Consider the following 13,476-nt stretch of genomic DNA (forward strand, 5'->3'; position numbering starts at 1 on the left):
CTCTCTCTCTCTGTGCCTTCTCTCTGTCCCTCTGGGCTCGGGGTGGCCGTGTGATTTAAAAAAGGCCTCTCATATTGCCTTGGCTGTGATGGCTAGTAATACTGTAGCCTCCAAATCAATGGAGCCTGTCCTAGATTTCGCTGCGGTCTCAACTCTCTCTCTATAAAGGGATCTGGAGGGCACTCTATATTTTTATTACCTGCAGAGAGAAATGGAGAGGCCAGGACCTGGATCTCATTTCACACACACACACATACTTGGATGGATGCACACACACGTTTGCACACATGCTCAAAAGCAGGCTTGCGTGCATGCAAACATTAAAAAAAAAACTGTCACACACACATGGGCATATGAACAAACACATAGTCAGGCATTCGAGTGCACACCAACTGTCCACCTACTGTACCTGAGAGCCCTGGTGGCTTGCAAAAATGGACCCCAGCAGAGACTGTCTCTCTTCATTAGGATCTGAACACACACACACACACACTCAGAGGGGCATGATGCAAATGCCACAGTGGGTTACACTGACTACTCTGCTGACTGTGCACATTGGGAGGCTGCAGCAGGAAAGGTTGCATCCAGTTTCTAAGAGCAAGGGGAGGATGAGAGAAGAGGAAGCGAAGAAGCAGAAAGGAGATGCGCTGTGTGTGATTTGATGGCACGACAACAACAACAAGCATCCTAAAAGTTTTTACAGCGCTTAATGAGCCGTGAGTTTTTAATGTCGTGTTCGCTCTTTTTATTTTCAAAGTATTAAATATTAAACATTTGCCCATTGTTGGCTTGAAATCAGCTGCAGCTTTTGCCCTGGTCACAAAAATTACAGTCAGGGTATCAAAGCATCTATAGAAACTGTCGCCAGGAATGACTAATGGCAGGAAGAGTTAAATACCTTAGCAACAGAGTCTTCAGACTAAAGCCACCACAAAGACAATTCTGAGACAGTCTGATTGCAGATAGCAACAACAGAGGAATGCAAGTCAACACAAACAGATATTTTTATCCCAAAGTGAGGAGGCACATCTGTGCAAGTTGAAATGTTTTACTACAGATGGAAGAAGAAAGAAGAGAGAGTGATTTGAGCTGTCACAGGCACAGAAACATGCTGTGCAGCGACAATGTGGTGGTTACCAAAATCTCACATCTCATTAAATATCATATAAAACATAGAAACACAAAATGTCCACTGACATGTTAAAGAGATAGTTTAACATTTTGGCAAATTGGCCCATTGCCATAATCCCTATAGTTTTAGGAGTAGGTTCGTTACCTTTAATTGTCGGTGCAAGCTGTTTTAAGAACGGCGGAGCAGAGCCGTGAGCTGCTCAGAGCTATGCTACGGAGGCTAATGGGATTTCTTGGTTTCCCTCATCAAACTCATCAAATACACAATCCAACAACTCCAAAACTCTCTGGTGGACAAGTTGTGATCTGCACATTCACCACGCTATGAGATAATAACGGAACGTTGAGTTGTTTGAGTTGTTTTTGAGGCAAATGCAGAGACTGCTTGCCGAAAAACTGCCCCCAACGGAAACGTGCATCAGCTGTTTTACATGAATTTACCTCTAAAACAACTCTGTCTCGTAATGTTCCGTTATTATCTCATAGCGTGGTGAATGTGCAGGTCACAACTTGTCCACCAGAGCGTTTTGGAGTTGTTGGATTGTGTATTTGATGAGTTTGATGAGGGAAACCGAGAAATTCCATGAGCCTCTGTAGCGTAGCTCTGAGCAGCAGGGCCGTAGCCAGGATTTTTGAAATACCGAGGTCATTTAGTCGTGGTGTGCGGGGGGGAGGGGGGGGTTGGGGTGCGGCTGTCAGAAATTTGGGGCAATTTTATATTAAAAGGCTTCAATCTGGTGCACTTTGACAGATAAAAACTACACACATCATATTAGATTAATCCCATTTTTATGATATTATCATCACTAGTGATCATCCAGAGAAGACCCAACTTCACTGAATTCTGATGAGAACACACCATCTATTACAAACAGGAGACTAGCTCCTCACATTCGTAGCAGCCACTGAGTAGCAAAAATATTATATTATAAAGTTTAATTCCAGCTCGAAAAAAAAGTCTGAAATGCAATGTGAAGGTCCTGGTTGTTAACATAAAGATGAACAGGTTTCTAGGGTGAAGTGTGCACTCTTTTTTACCATAGCTATAGCCTACTATTATTGGGGTGACTTCCTTCTGAAGCGTCAGCTGTGTTCCTCACTTTGAAACAGGCCCAGGAAGTTTGTTTGCTTTTCCTTATAGTTAGCACAAACATACATCTGACTGCTCCTTTTTGAAGCAAATTTTGTTTTGTGTTATAATTGGTTATTCACGTTGTTTAGCTATGTAGTATTTCACATTTCTATGCATATTTTTTATTTGTAAAATATTGGTGTCAAACTTCATTTCAGTTGTATGGTCTTCTTTGAATAGGAAAATATGAAGAGGTCTAGGTGAAATCAAAATGAGCCAAAAACAGTTGTATTTGGATGGAGTGAATATTATGACACCGGCTATTAGTGAAATATAATTAGTTTTCCAAAGGTCAAATTCCACCTGGACATCTCTGATAATAGCCTACTGTAAAACAGCTGCAAAATTGCTCAAGTTCATTTTTTTTAGCATCTACTTTTACACAGTTAGCCTACACATTACTTAATCATTTGCCTGATATCCCATGATTCAAAGGTAGATTTTACTCTAATGTGATTTTTGTTTTGTTTTTTACTAGGCAGAGATGAAAAATTTACATTTTCTACTGTACTCCAGACATGTCTGTAGTAATCTCACAGGTCTTAGCTTTCTTTAAATAAATAAATAAAAAAGACTGAAATAAAACTAATGGTTGCCTAAAAATTTTACACCATATGCTCTTTGTTAAATCTGTCCAAATTTTTTTAGAAACAATTTCACAGTCTTTGCTGTTTGTGAAATTTTGTGCTCGTGCACCACATATGCTCACATCTTGTGCATCTCCTGGGGGCTAAGCCCCCCCTGTCCTTAAAACTTAGTGACGCCCCTGTCTGTAAACATAAAATGTATCGTGTCACTGTGCTTTTCACATAATGTTGATGGAAGAATGGACAGTGCAGTAGATGCCCCCTCAGTATAGTATCTGCAGGAAAGAGGTCTCTGCTCTCCCCCACTTACTGTAGCTCAACTAGTGCATAGTGCAGGACACAGACTGTAAATGGCGCTGAATTGACGCTATTAAACAGCTGTTTTCTCCGCATAGGCCTACATGAGAACCCGTCCCTAAATAATACAGCGGTTCAAGTGCACGTACTGTATGTACGAAACTTTTACAGTGTAACAACTGGTTGGAAAAGCAGTTTATCTAGAGCCAACCGACTCACTCAGTAGCCTTCTCCTCCATGCACGCAGGCTCCGCGACGCGCTGTATCACTCGCTTTTTCCGAATGAATCGCCTTTTTTCAGGCGACCAGTAAACAAACACCAGCGTACGTGAGGGCGTCAATAAACAAGAGCATTATAGGCCTACCGGAGTTGTTGTTTGGACAAGAGAGGAGTCACTCAGTCACCTTCCATCTGTCCTCCCTAATACTTTCACCGCACTTTTTTTTAATTTTTAAATTTCATTCATTAGGCCGAAAAAAATACCGAGGTCATGACCTCGGTGTCCTCAATGGTAGCTACGGCCATGCTGAGCAGCTCGCCGCTCTGCTCCACCGTTCTAAAAATAGCGACTATTAAAGGTAACGAACCTACTCCTAAAACTATAGGGATTATGGCAATGGACCAAATTGCCAAAATGTTCCACTATCCCTTTAACAACCTTTCAGACCACCCTTCAGGCCTGTTTGACTCTGTTCATGTTCCTTTAAGAGCGGTTTTACTATAATCCCATACTCTCAAAATGGTAAATGACTTCATTTCACACACAGCAGCAGCAGCAGCAGCAGCACATGCAAAACCTGCGCCAGCCTCTTCCGACATCAGCGAGTTAGAGGCGAACATCGCTCGTCTCCCCCCCTCCCGAGCCTCTGTGCCCCCCGTCCACCCACCCAACTGCCAGCCAGCCACTCAGCCAACCTTCGTCAGCAGCTAATTAAATCTACTGCTATTCATTTGGCCCTAATGTGCTTTTAATTGGATTACAGGGCCGGTCGTGGGGAGGGTTCAGGGTGGGGTGAGGAGGGCGACAGAGAGCGGGGAGCGAGGTGAGGAGATGAGGGAGGAAAAAGATGTTTGACATTAGTGGGAGAGAGGTGGCGTTATTATTCTGTCCAGGCGGGAGTGGGAGGGGGGCAGGAGCAGGGGAAGGAAGGATGGAGGGGACAGAGGGAGAGAGGAGATTTTCTAATGATGTGATGAGTGTTTGTTTTTTTGCAGTCAGCAGGATTCGTGTTTTAAGAGAAACTCTGCACATCTGCACCTGATGGGAGGAGGAGATGGGGCTGGGGAGGGGGGGGCAGAGAAGGGCAGGGATGGCAGGTTGGCACAGAGAGGAGACAGGGCTTTGATGGGGCCGATATGAATGTTACGGCACGTTGGCACGTTTTGGCATTTGTGAGTAAAAGAAGAGCGGCGAAGAAAAGACAGCACCCGGTGATAGCCAGAGAGGGAAGGAAAAGATCAGAAGAGCAGGAGGAGTGACGAGAATACGGATGGTGGAGAGGGGAACTGATGTCTCGGCGTGGCAGAGAGAAATGTGCGAGTTGTTTATTGTCAGAAGTAGAAGTCCTAAGGGTTCGGGAGATTCAGCAAAGCAGGAGTTGGAGTGAAGAGCTTTTAATAGTCTTTCTTTTGAACTCCAAAGCAGGAGAAAGATGCTGTTTCGCTGCAACTTGTTTAACTTTTTTTTTTCTTTTGGAGAGGAAAAGGCCTCACATTTGACCGCTCGCTTGGTATTCAAGTCGCCACGTAGGCCTACAACAAGATTAAAAGGGGGGATTTTTCAAAGAACGAGGTCAATGTTTAATTTTTAGTTGAATTGATAAATAAATTACAGCCGGATCGATGGGGTTTTAATCTGCGGCCGGTCTTGACAGGCAGCCAAGTCTCGCTCGCCCCTCCCGCCCACTGCTGCGCTTGGCGGCCTGATTATGAATGAAACTTGTGGCGAGCAGGTTGACCCTTTATCTCCGGTGGCCGGCCTGCGTTAAATCTGCTACACACACACACACAAAAATGCAAACATACAACATTTTTGGAGCTGCTGTTTGTGGGATTGGTCTGATGACTGGAGTGCAAACGGTTGCACATCCAGAGAGAATTATAGATAACATCTGTACTTTTATTAATGAATGAATAGACCACAGTTTGATAGCACATTAGTCATGTCAAATGTCTAGTGTCACAGCTGAATTTACAATTTACTGCATTGCCCCCAAGTGGCTGGAAAAATGAGCTTACGCTGTTTTAAATGTTTCACATACTCTAAACACTATTTTACCTCTTTCATTGTGATTCTCATGCATGTGGAGGTGTTACTTTGAATGCATTGCAGAGGAAGTTCATTTGTCTCATCCTTTTTTATGGTAATTAAACTAAAATGTAAATGAATCAATGCAATGTAATGATTTATTGATATTTAAATAGATAATATTGCTTTGATTTATGTTCTCTTGCCCACACGAAATAAAGCCTGCTTGTCTGGAGCTACTGTGTGTTCCTCTGCAGGTTTGTCTCACCTCCCAGAGCTCGCCTCACAGCCACCCATTGTTTTAAAAAAAAAAAAAAAAAAAAAAAAATCCATTAATAGCCACTGTTTTCATTTTTTCTATTACAGTGCACTGTTACATACTTCTTCTGGCCTGCAATGAAGTGTCAAAACACAAACTTAAGACGGAGTGGCGGGTAAATTTAGGTGGAGACGTGCATTGATTTCTTCACTTTGAGTTCCGGTAGAGCGGAGCTACTTTCAATACAAATGAAATGATTGTGACTTTATGGAGCTACAGAGCCACGTTTGGTAAAATTAAAAGGGTCATCATCCATCAAGTGATGAATTATGTCCACCGGTGCAGCAACAACCGCTTTAATGCACTTTTGAAAACAATGGGGGGGGGCTGTGACCTCTGAAGACGCTGAAGGAAAAGTCCGACCAGCTTCCAGGTTTGAAAAGCCGTGCACAAACACAACATCATTACTTTTGCAGAGCCTGCTTCTGCGTTTGTTGCTTATTTACGCATTAATATTCAGCGCCACAGAGAATTGCTCGGAAAAATTGTAACAAGCTTTCCTGCTGCTCCAAAATCTTACTAATTAACTTGTCATCTTGTAGGTTTAAACCGAAACGCAAATGCAACAAGCTGTATCTTGCATGCTGTATCTGTTTCTTGACGTGCAGCAGCTGGCACAGTGATTCTGAGGCTTGTTGTCACCGTCGTGTTGCGGGATCTCAGCACTTCTGAAAAAGGAAAAAGTCCCCACGAAAAGTGTCGACTCTGCGGAGCAACGGCGTATTTTCAGGAATGGAATTTCATTTTATCTGTGATAATAAGAGCCTTTAAAAGTCATATCTTGAATAAGGCTCAGCGGTGTTGAGCTCAGGGACCTCGTGGCCCTGCTGACACAAACAAGGTGACATTCCGGCCGTCTTGGTTTTAAGGCCCAGCCTCTGAAGCGCTTCCCGAACAGATGATGTCAAAATCAATATGGCAATGTCATCAGGCCTGCTCCAGGAGTAATGATGGGTTCCTCAACCACATGCACGCGCTTAAACACGCCTACATCGCCCCCCCCCCTCCGCTTCTTCATCATATCATCAGGCCCATCAGCAGGCTTAATGGGGAAGGGATCGATACGTCGCAAGGGGTCGAGGTGAACGCACCGGGCGGCTCGTGACACTCGTACTAATGGCGCCGACGCCACTCCACTGTCAAACTAGCTGTCCCCCGAATGAGCCGGCCATTGTCCTTATCATCACCGTGTCCACCTTTCGCCTAAGCCACTCACTCTCTCCGCGGGTGACCAGCGTCGTTGGATGATCGCGAGGCCGAAGGTCAATCCCTCTTGATACTACTTGGTCTTTAGTTAAGTGTGGGGGGGAAATCATCCAAATGAGATCTGGGTAGATTAGAGTCAGGCGGCTTCTTGGTTTCGGTGGCCCTCCGGGTTTTTTTGCTTGTTGGCTGGAGAGCAGGTTTATGTTTAGTCTGTCCCCCCTCGCCCTAACCCCTCATTACAGCCAGTTTATCATGCCAGGAAGAGAGTGGCAAAAACAAATTAGTCCACGGGAGAGGAAAATAGCCGGGGATATCGATTTCGCCTTTTCATGCCAGAGTGGAGCACAGAAAATATTGGGCTATAAAAGGGAAACAAGGATATAAAGCCATTACGGTGCGCACTTAATTGATCCCACTTCCCATAACAAATTAATTGAGCGGAAAATGGCAGATGGCTTTGATGAATGTCATAAAAAAGGCTTGTCAGCAAGCCCAGTGTGTGCGACCCCCTTGCTCACTGGCTGTATCACATGAAGGAGCTGCTCAGGAAGGAGGCTCGCAGGAGTGCTGTGTTTGTTTCTTCCAGTATTTACATCCCAGTGATCCTGATGTTAATCATGTTGACTTATTGACATCGTTGCTAATTGTGCGCCGCTTCTCGGTGGATTTTCTTTTTTTTCCCCCCTTCTTTTCTTTTCTCATTGTCTGGTTTCTCCTCCTCTGCAGTGGGGTGCACGGGACAGGTGTGTGTTTGGAGTGTGTGTCAGTGCATGTTTGTATACTGACAGGCTGCTGCTCCAGTAGCAGAACAAATGCTAATTTAATCAATTGGCTATAAATCCTACTGGCCGCTGACTCATGTGTCTTCTGCCCTGGGGACTCCAACAAAAACCCTGCCAGTGCAGTTTGTTCAGCATACACACGGTCACTCGTGCCCACACACACACACACACACACACACATACAAACATCCATCTTCCATGCTCATCTTTTCCTGCTTCCATCACTGCTGCATCAGGATTATTGTGCTGAAAACCAGCGCAATACAAACACACACATGCAGATGTTGACACGCTGGGATAATTGCTATTTTTTTTTCCTTCAGCTAAAATTGTTCAGCTGTGCAGACGGCTCAGAGGCTGCAATTGATCCAACACACACACACACACACACACACACACACACATAACAGACATCCATCTCACGTTAACTTTCCTGCTACCCATCTTAACTAGAGAATTATTTATTGAGTGCATATTCCCCCTCACTTTTACCCTCTCTCCTCCAAACACACACACACACACGATGCTGACACACCTGCAGTTTCATGACATCCAAATGTGCCGAAGCTGCTGAGACAGCGTATTCAAGAGGGGGGGCTGTGAGACTGGTTGGGGGGCTCAGTGGGGCGATAGAGTGACAGAAAAACAGGGATGCAGAAAGGGCAGAGTGACAGAGAGAGAGAAAAAACGCCTGGAAGAGCAACAGAGCGATGAAGAAAAGTCAGAAAAAAGATAGAAAAAAGTGTGACAAGAGAGAGAGAGAGAGAGGGAGTGGGAAGGAGAGGCGCTGCTGTCTCGGAGCAGCATGGCTGGCTCGTACCCACAGGCTCTGTTCAGAATTCTGCAGGGCCTCTGTGGCCCCCGTGTTCCCCATCAATCTCAGCCTGCTCTGGCAGCCGCCAGCGGCTGCATCTTAATCTGCTGGGGCTGGACGTGAGGACGGACAGGTCGCCTGGGCCGTGCAGTAAATAACCCTTCTCCTGACTGTCCCCTCCTATTCCCTTATGCATACGCAGGCAGAGAAACACACACACACTTACACACACACATTCTGGCTGCTCTTTCTCTACAAAAATATTGCTGCATATTTTGACAAGCTCTCTGTTAAGATTTAAGCATTAAAATGCGCTTGATGATTAGAAAGTTTCAACTGTCGAGAGGGTAAAAAGTTTAAAGTCAATCAGTTCCTCTCATGTTAAGTTATAAACACACAGCAGAAAATGTAATATTTTCTAACATCAAGTCCTAAGATATGACATGAGGAAAAGAAACAGCATTTGCACTGGAAACAAATGCTATTATGTGAGAAATTAATCTTGGTCTACTTTTGAAGAGAACACGACTTGAACGCTCAATATTAAACACTATCACTTGTATAATTGATGTCAAGCTCATCTCAACATCACAAGATCTGCAGAGTGAAAATGAACAGTGCTGTATAAACAATGTCTACATGCTCCAGCGGCCCTGAGATACATTCCAAGAAAACATTTTTTTGAATATCCCACTCATATATGAGATGAGGGAAACCAAGAAATCCCATTAGCTTCTGTAGCGTAGCTCTGCTCCGCTGTCTAAAAACAGCTTGCACCGACAATTAAAGGTAACAAACCTACTCCTATAGGGATTATAGTAATAGGCCAATTTGCCAAAATGTTGAACTATCCCTTTACTGCAGAGCTTTTTAATCATAGCCTAGCCATGGGGAAATCCTGCTTAGTTCCTCTTTAAAATAAATATAATATCTGTGACATGTGACCCCAGTGGTGCCTGACTCTCATTTTTTGGGGTGTGGTTTATAAAGGCAACTCGCACATCTGCTAGCTTTCCTGTGCCTCTGTCTCACATTTACACATACACACACACACACACACACAAAGCCAGCATCATCCTTACAAGCGGTGGCGGTGACAGCTGCAAAGATCTGACACAAAAGATGCACTATCTGAGAAACACGGAGGAGGCAAGGTAAGAGAGACTCCGAGGATTAGAGGGCGGCTATCTCTCTCGCCCAGGGCCCTCTGAAATCCAGGAGGCAGCCGGCACGAGTCGCTGGGCTCAGAAGCTATAAGGCCACTCCGCCCACCGCCCCCTGTGCCTCCGCTCGGTGAGGATCAGTTGAATTTACAACCCGGCGCAGCCCTCGCTCCTCTAAACCCCACCCCTCCTCCCTGCTCCTGCCATAAGACCTTGAGGGGTCAGAGGTCAACGTATCCTCCCCGCCCGCCGAGCGCGCTTGCTCCGATGGCTCCGGGGCAAGAGCGCGCGGTGTTCCCACTGGGACGCCGGTAGCCATGGCAACCTTTGAACTCGGCAGCAAGAGGAGGTGAGGGATGAGAGCCGGGTTTGTAAGGTAATGGTGATCTGCCTGTGTGAATGACAGCTTCCCATGCTCTTTGTATAAATCTTTCTCAAGTCAAGACACAGGCTCAATTAGAATCATATTCAAGTTGCAAAAACAACGCACACCATATGCACTCACAAGTCAAGCCCAGACGGAGATGCACACACACACACATTCTGCATAGACACACACAAACACATGCTTGCCTTCTCTGTTTGACAGATGACCTTACGCTCTGAGTCACTGAGCCGCGGTGTCTGCCTCTGTTGGGAGTAATAGTGTCCAGAATGACATGTTATGACGGGATCTAGCACTGCGGCAAGTCCACACACACACACAAACACACACACAGCACATAGCCCATCATCTGTGCGTGTATGTGTGTGCGTGCGTGTCTGTCTTGCCCTCCTACCGAATCACTAAAAGAAAAAACACAACAGGGGGGATTGAGTGTCGATTTTCAGCTGAGAAGCTGAAAAAGATCAAAAGCTAGAATATGAAAAATGCACTTCTGTATTTTAAGTGCCTGGATGTTTTTTTTTTTATATATAGAAATATATTTTTTGAATCAAATATTTTAAGATACATGAAAATGATACAAGATTCCAGTCTGATATCACTTCAGAACAACTTCTAGAGGTATTTTAACATGATTTTCTTCACTGTGCAAAATCACACAGTGTTATGAAAATGTTCTGCTCATCGGGGCAGAACCTCCACGTCAATCACATAATTCTTACAGGGTGAGGACCTCGTGTTTCACCTCAGGCATGAATACCCAAACAAGCAGCTATCTCTCCCTCCGCAGGACCTTAAATCGAGGACGGAGCATCTGGTATCGGGCCCGCTATAGCTCTGGTTTATTCACGGGGATGAGATGGCAGGAGCTGGAAATCAAATTGCTTCGACAAACACGGCGTGGTGCGGAAAGAGCTCGTCTAGCTGTGTGAAGCCAAACACGCGGCGATAAAGGAACACCGGAGACCGGCTTCAACACTCACGGCAATCAAAGAAGAAAATTACAGATGCGGCAGTGGCATAAAAAAAACTGAACAGAGTGCAACAAGGTGGTGCTTAAAATGAAAAACTGAAATTGGAAACCTTCAGTGCCATGTTTGTAGTATCAGTACGGCTTTACTGAATGTGATGTTATTTGTATTTGTTAGCTGTCTCCAATATTTGTCGGAAAGGAAGCCCAGTGGTCACATCAAGCAATATGAGGATTGAAAAGTATGAAATATACAAGGATGCGCCCTGTAGGATCACAGCTTCACCTGTAAAACTGAGGTTTATTTCTTTTTTTGGTGTCTTTCTACCTACTCGTATAAAACTTCCTGCAAAGTTTGAAGAAAAATCTGAAGGCAAATGTTTTGAGGGCTTCTAATGAGAAAATGCACCTATCTACTGTTTTATTCCTCCAGACACAGACTCTGATGCCTCAGAACAGGATTTCAGCTTTTTCATCACTGCACTGAACCAAAAGGAACTGTTTCTTCTTTCATGGTGCCTGAATGAATGTAGTCAAAACTATTGATTTCTGTAATGACACGATCAAAGAGACTGGATTTAATGTGAATTCCCATCACAGCTGATGGCTAGTGTGCATCAAGTCTTGTCTCCTATTGAAATATGTGGCATGCTGTCCTGGCACTTGCATATGAGAACTGTATTAAGATTACACTTGAAAAAAAAATCGGTGACCTTAAAGACAGAGAGAATCAGCAGGGAGGAGGGGAAGGTGGTCAAACAATCCTTGCAGGAAGGGAAAAGATAGAGAAGGAGGGAGGAGCTGACACCTTGACGGATTGATTGAAATCGCCCAATACACGGTGTTGCCTGCAGCCCGGATTAGCACGAGGTCTGGGTCAGCACAATCTGTGTGTTAGATAACATTCCTGCCTTGCAGCTGCGGCTTGATACTGCGACGCGGCGGCAAAAAAAAAAAAATATTTCACTGGATATCTCTGAAACTAACATCTTCAGATTGGAGAACCTGGCTTCTATGTGTGTGCAGGATAGAGAGAGACAGAGAGAGAGGGAGGGAGGGAGACAGACTGACTGTGGGGCCCTGTATCCATGGCAACCCCAGCCAGGTGCATTGGTTCATATGCGATTCAGGTAATTCAACCTACGATGAAAAGCATGCATATAAGGTCAGTGGTATTCAAATTCACTGCATGTTCTGCCCCCCCCTCCACCCCTCTGTATTCATATTCACTCTCCTTCTCTCTGGATGGCGCCACATGGCCTTCTGCATGACCACGCGAGCAGATATCCCCCACAATGCCCTGCTTGACTGGCAGGTATGATATTTCCACTCGGGTTGATTGAGGACTGCGTTTAAAAAGGCGACGACAAACTTGACAGAATATATCAGGCATGTTATTAATGCACTCAATATTGCGGCGCCACGCGGATAAGACATGCCTGACACCGAGGTGTGCTTGTTACACACACCGCCTCAGGCTGTGATTTGGATAGGGTCATGATTTTTCATACAGCTGTGTCAATTAAAACACACACACAGACACCTACCCCCCCCAAAAAAAGAGGAAAACGGGATAAATAAAGTCTACCAGGAAGAAAAGGAGACAGGGAAAAAAAAGGGAGACACAAAAAATTGGGGAAATAGAAAGTGTCATAGGGTTTGCTGTCGATGGGGTTTTGGAGGCTTGTGTTAAGCCAGGGGCTTTGACAGCTGGGTTTAGGGAGAGAGGAAAGGGCTATGGATTGGAGTCAGGTCTTTCCTTCATATTCTGAAGATTAAACTGCTATCCTCCTCCTCCTACACCGTTTTGGACGTCTGTGGCATCGTTTCTCTCTGCTGTGCCTGTTTGTGGGTGTTTCAGCAGTGATTTGCAGACAGGGTTTTGCTGCCGTGGTGGTGGTGGTGGTGGTGGTGGGCTTCGCTGCAGAGCGCTCTGCAATCAGACATTCTGCACAAGAACTCGCCGGCATTAGCTGGCTTTAATCACTGTGGCGTGCACACTGACCAAGGTGCTGTACACTCGGAAAAAAACAGGATTTTGAGAAAATACAAGAAGGGAACAATGCAGACGGTCTAAAGACAGTCTGACTGAATTTGGAGGTTATGTGTTTTCAACATAATATTTCAGTGACAAAAAGAATTAATTGATCTATAATTCTTTTAATAAGAAAAGAAAAAAGAAAACACTGTAAACATGCTGGTTATTTAGTCTGTTGCAATAATGAAAAGCATATTATTGTGCACAAGCCTGATATTAATATGCCTGGGGAATAGGAACAATAAGCACATAACTTTTTCCCTCCAGTATGTTTGGTTTATTTATGTGCAAAACAATGAGAAACTGACAAAATATGAACAGCAGACATACAAATTGTAGACTAATTTTCACAGAAAGACTAAATAATCGGAACGTGCACAGCTTGCTAAGCGAAGCATTCAAT

Source organism: Trachurus japonicus, chromosome 2, assembly GCF_045865225.1.
Source record: "Trachurus japonicus isolate A0001 chromosome 2, Traja_1.0".
Classification (NCBI taxonomy): domain Eukaryota; kingdom Metazoa; phylum Chordata; class Actinopteri; order Carangiformes; family Carangidae; genus Trachurus; species Trachurus japonicus.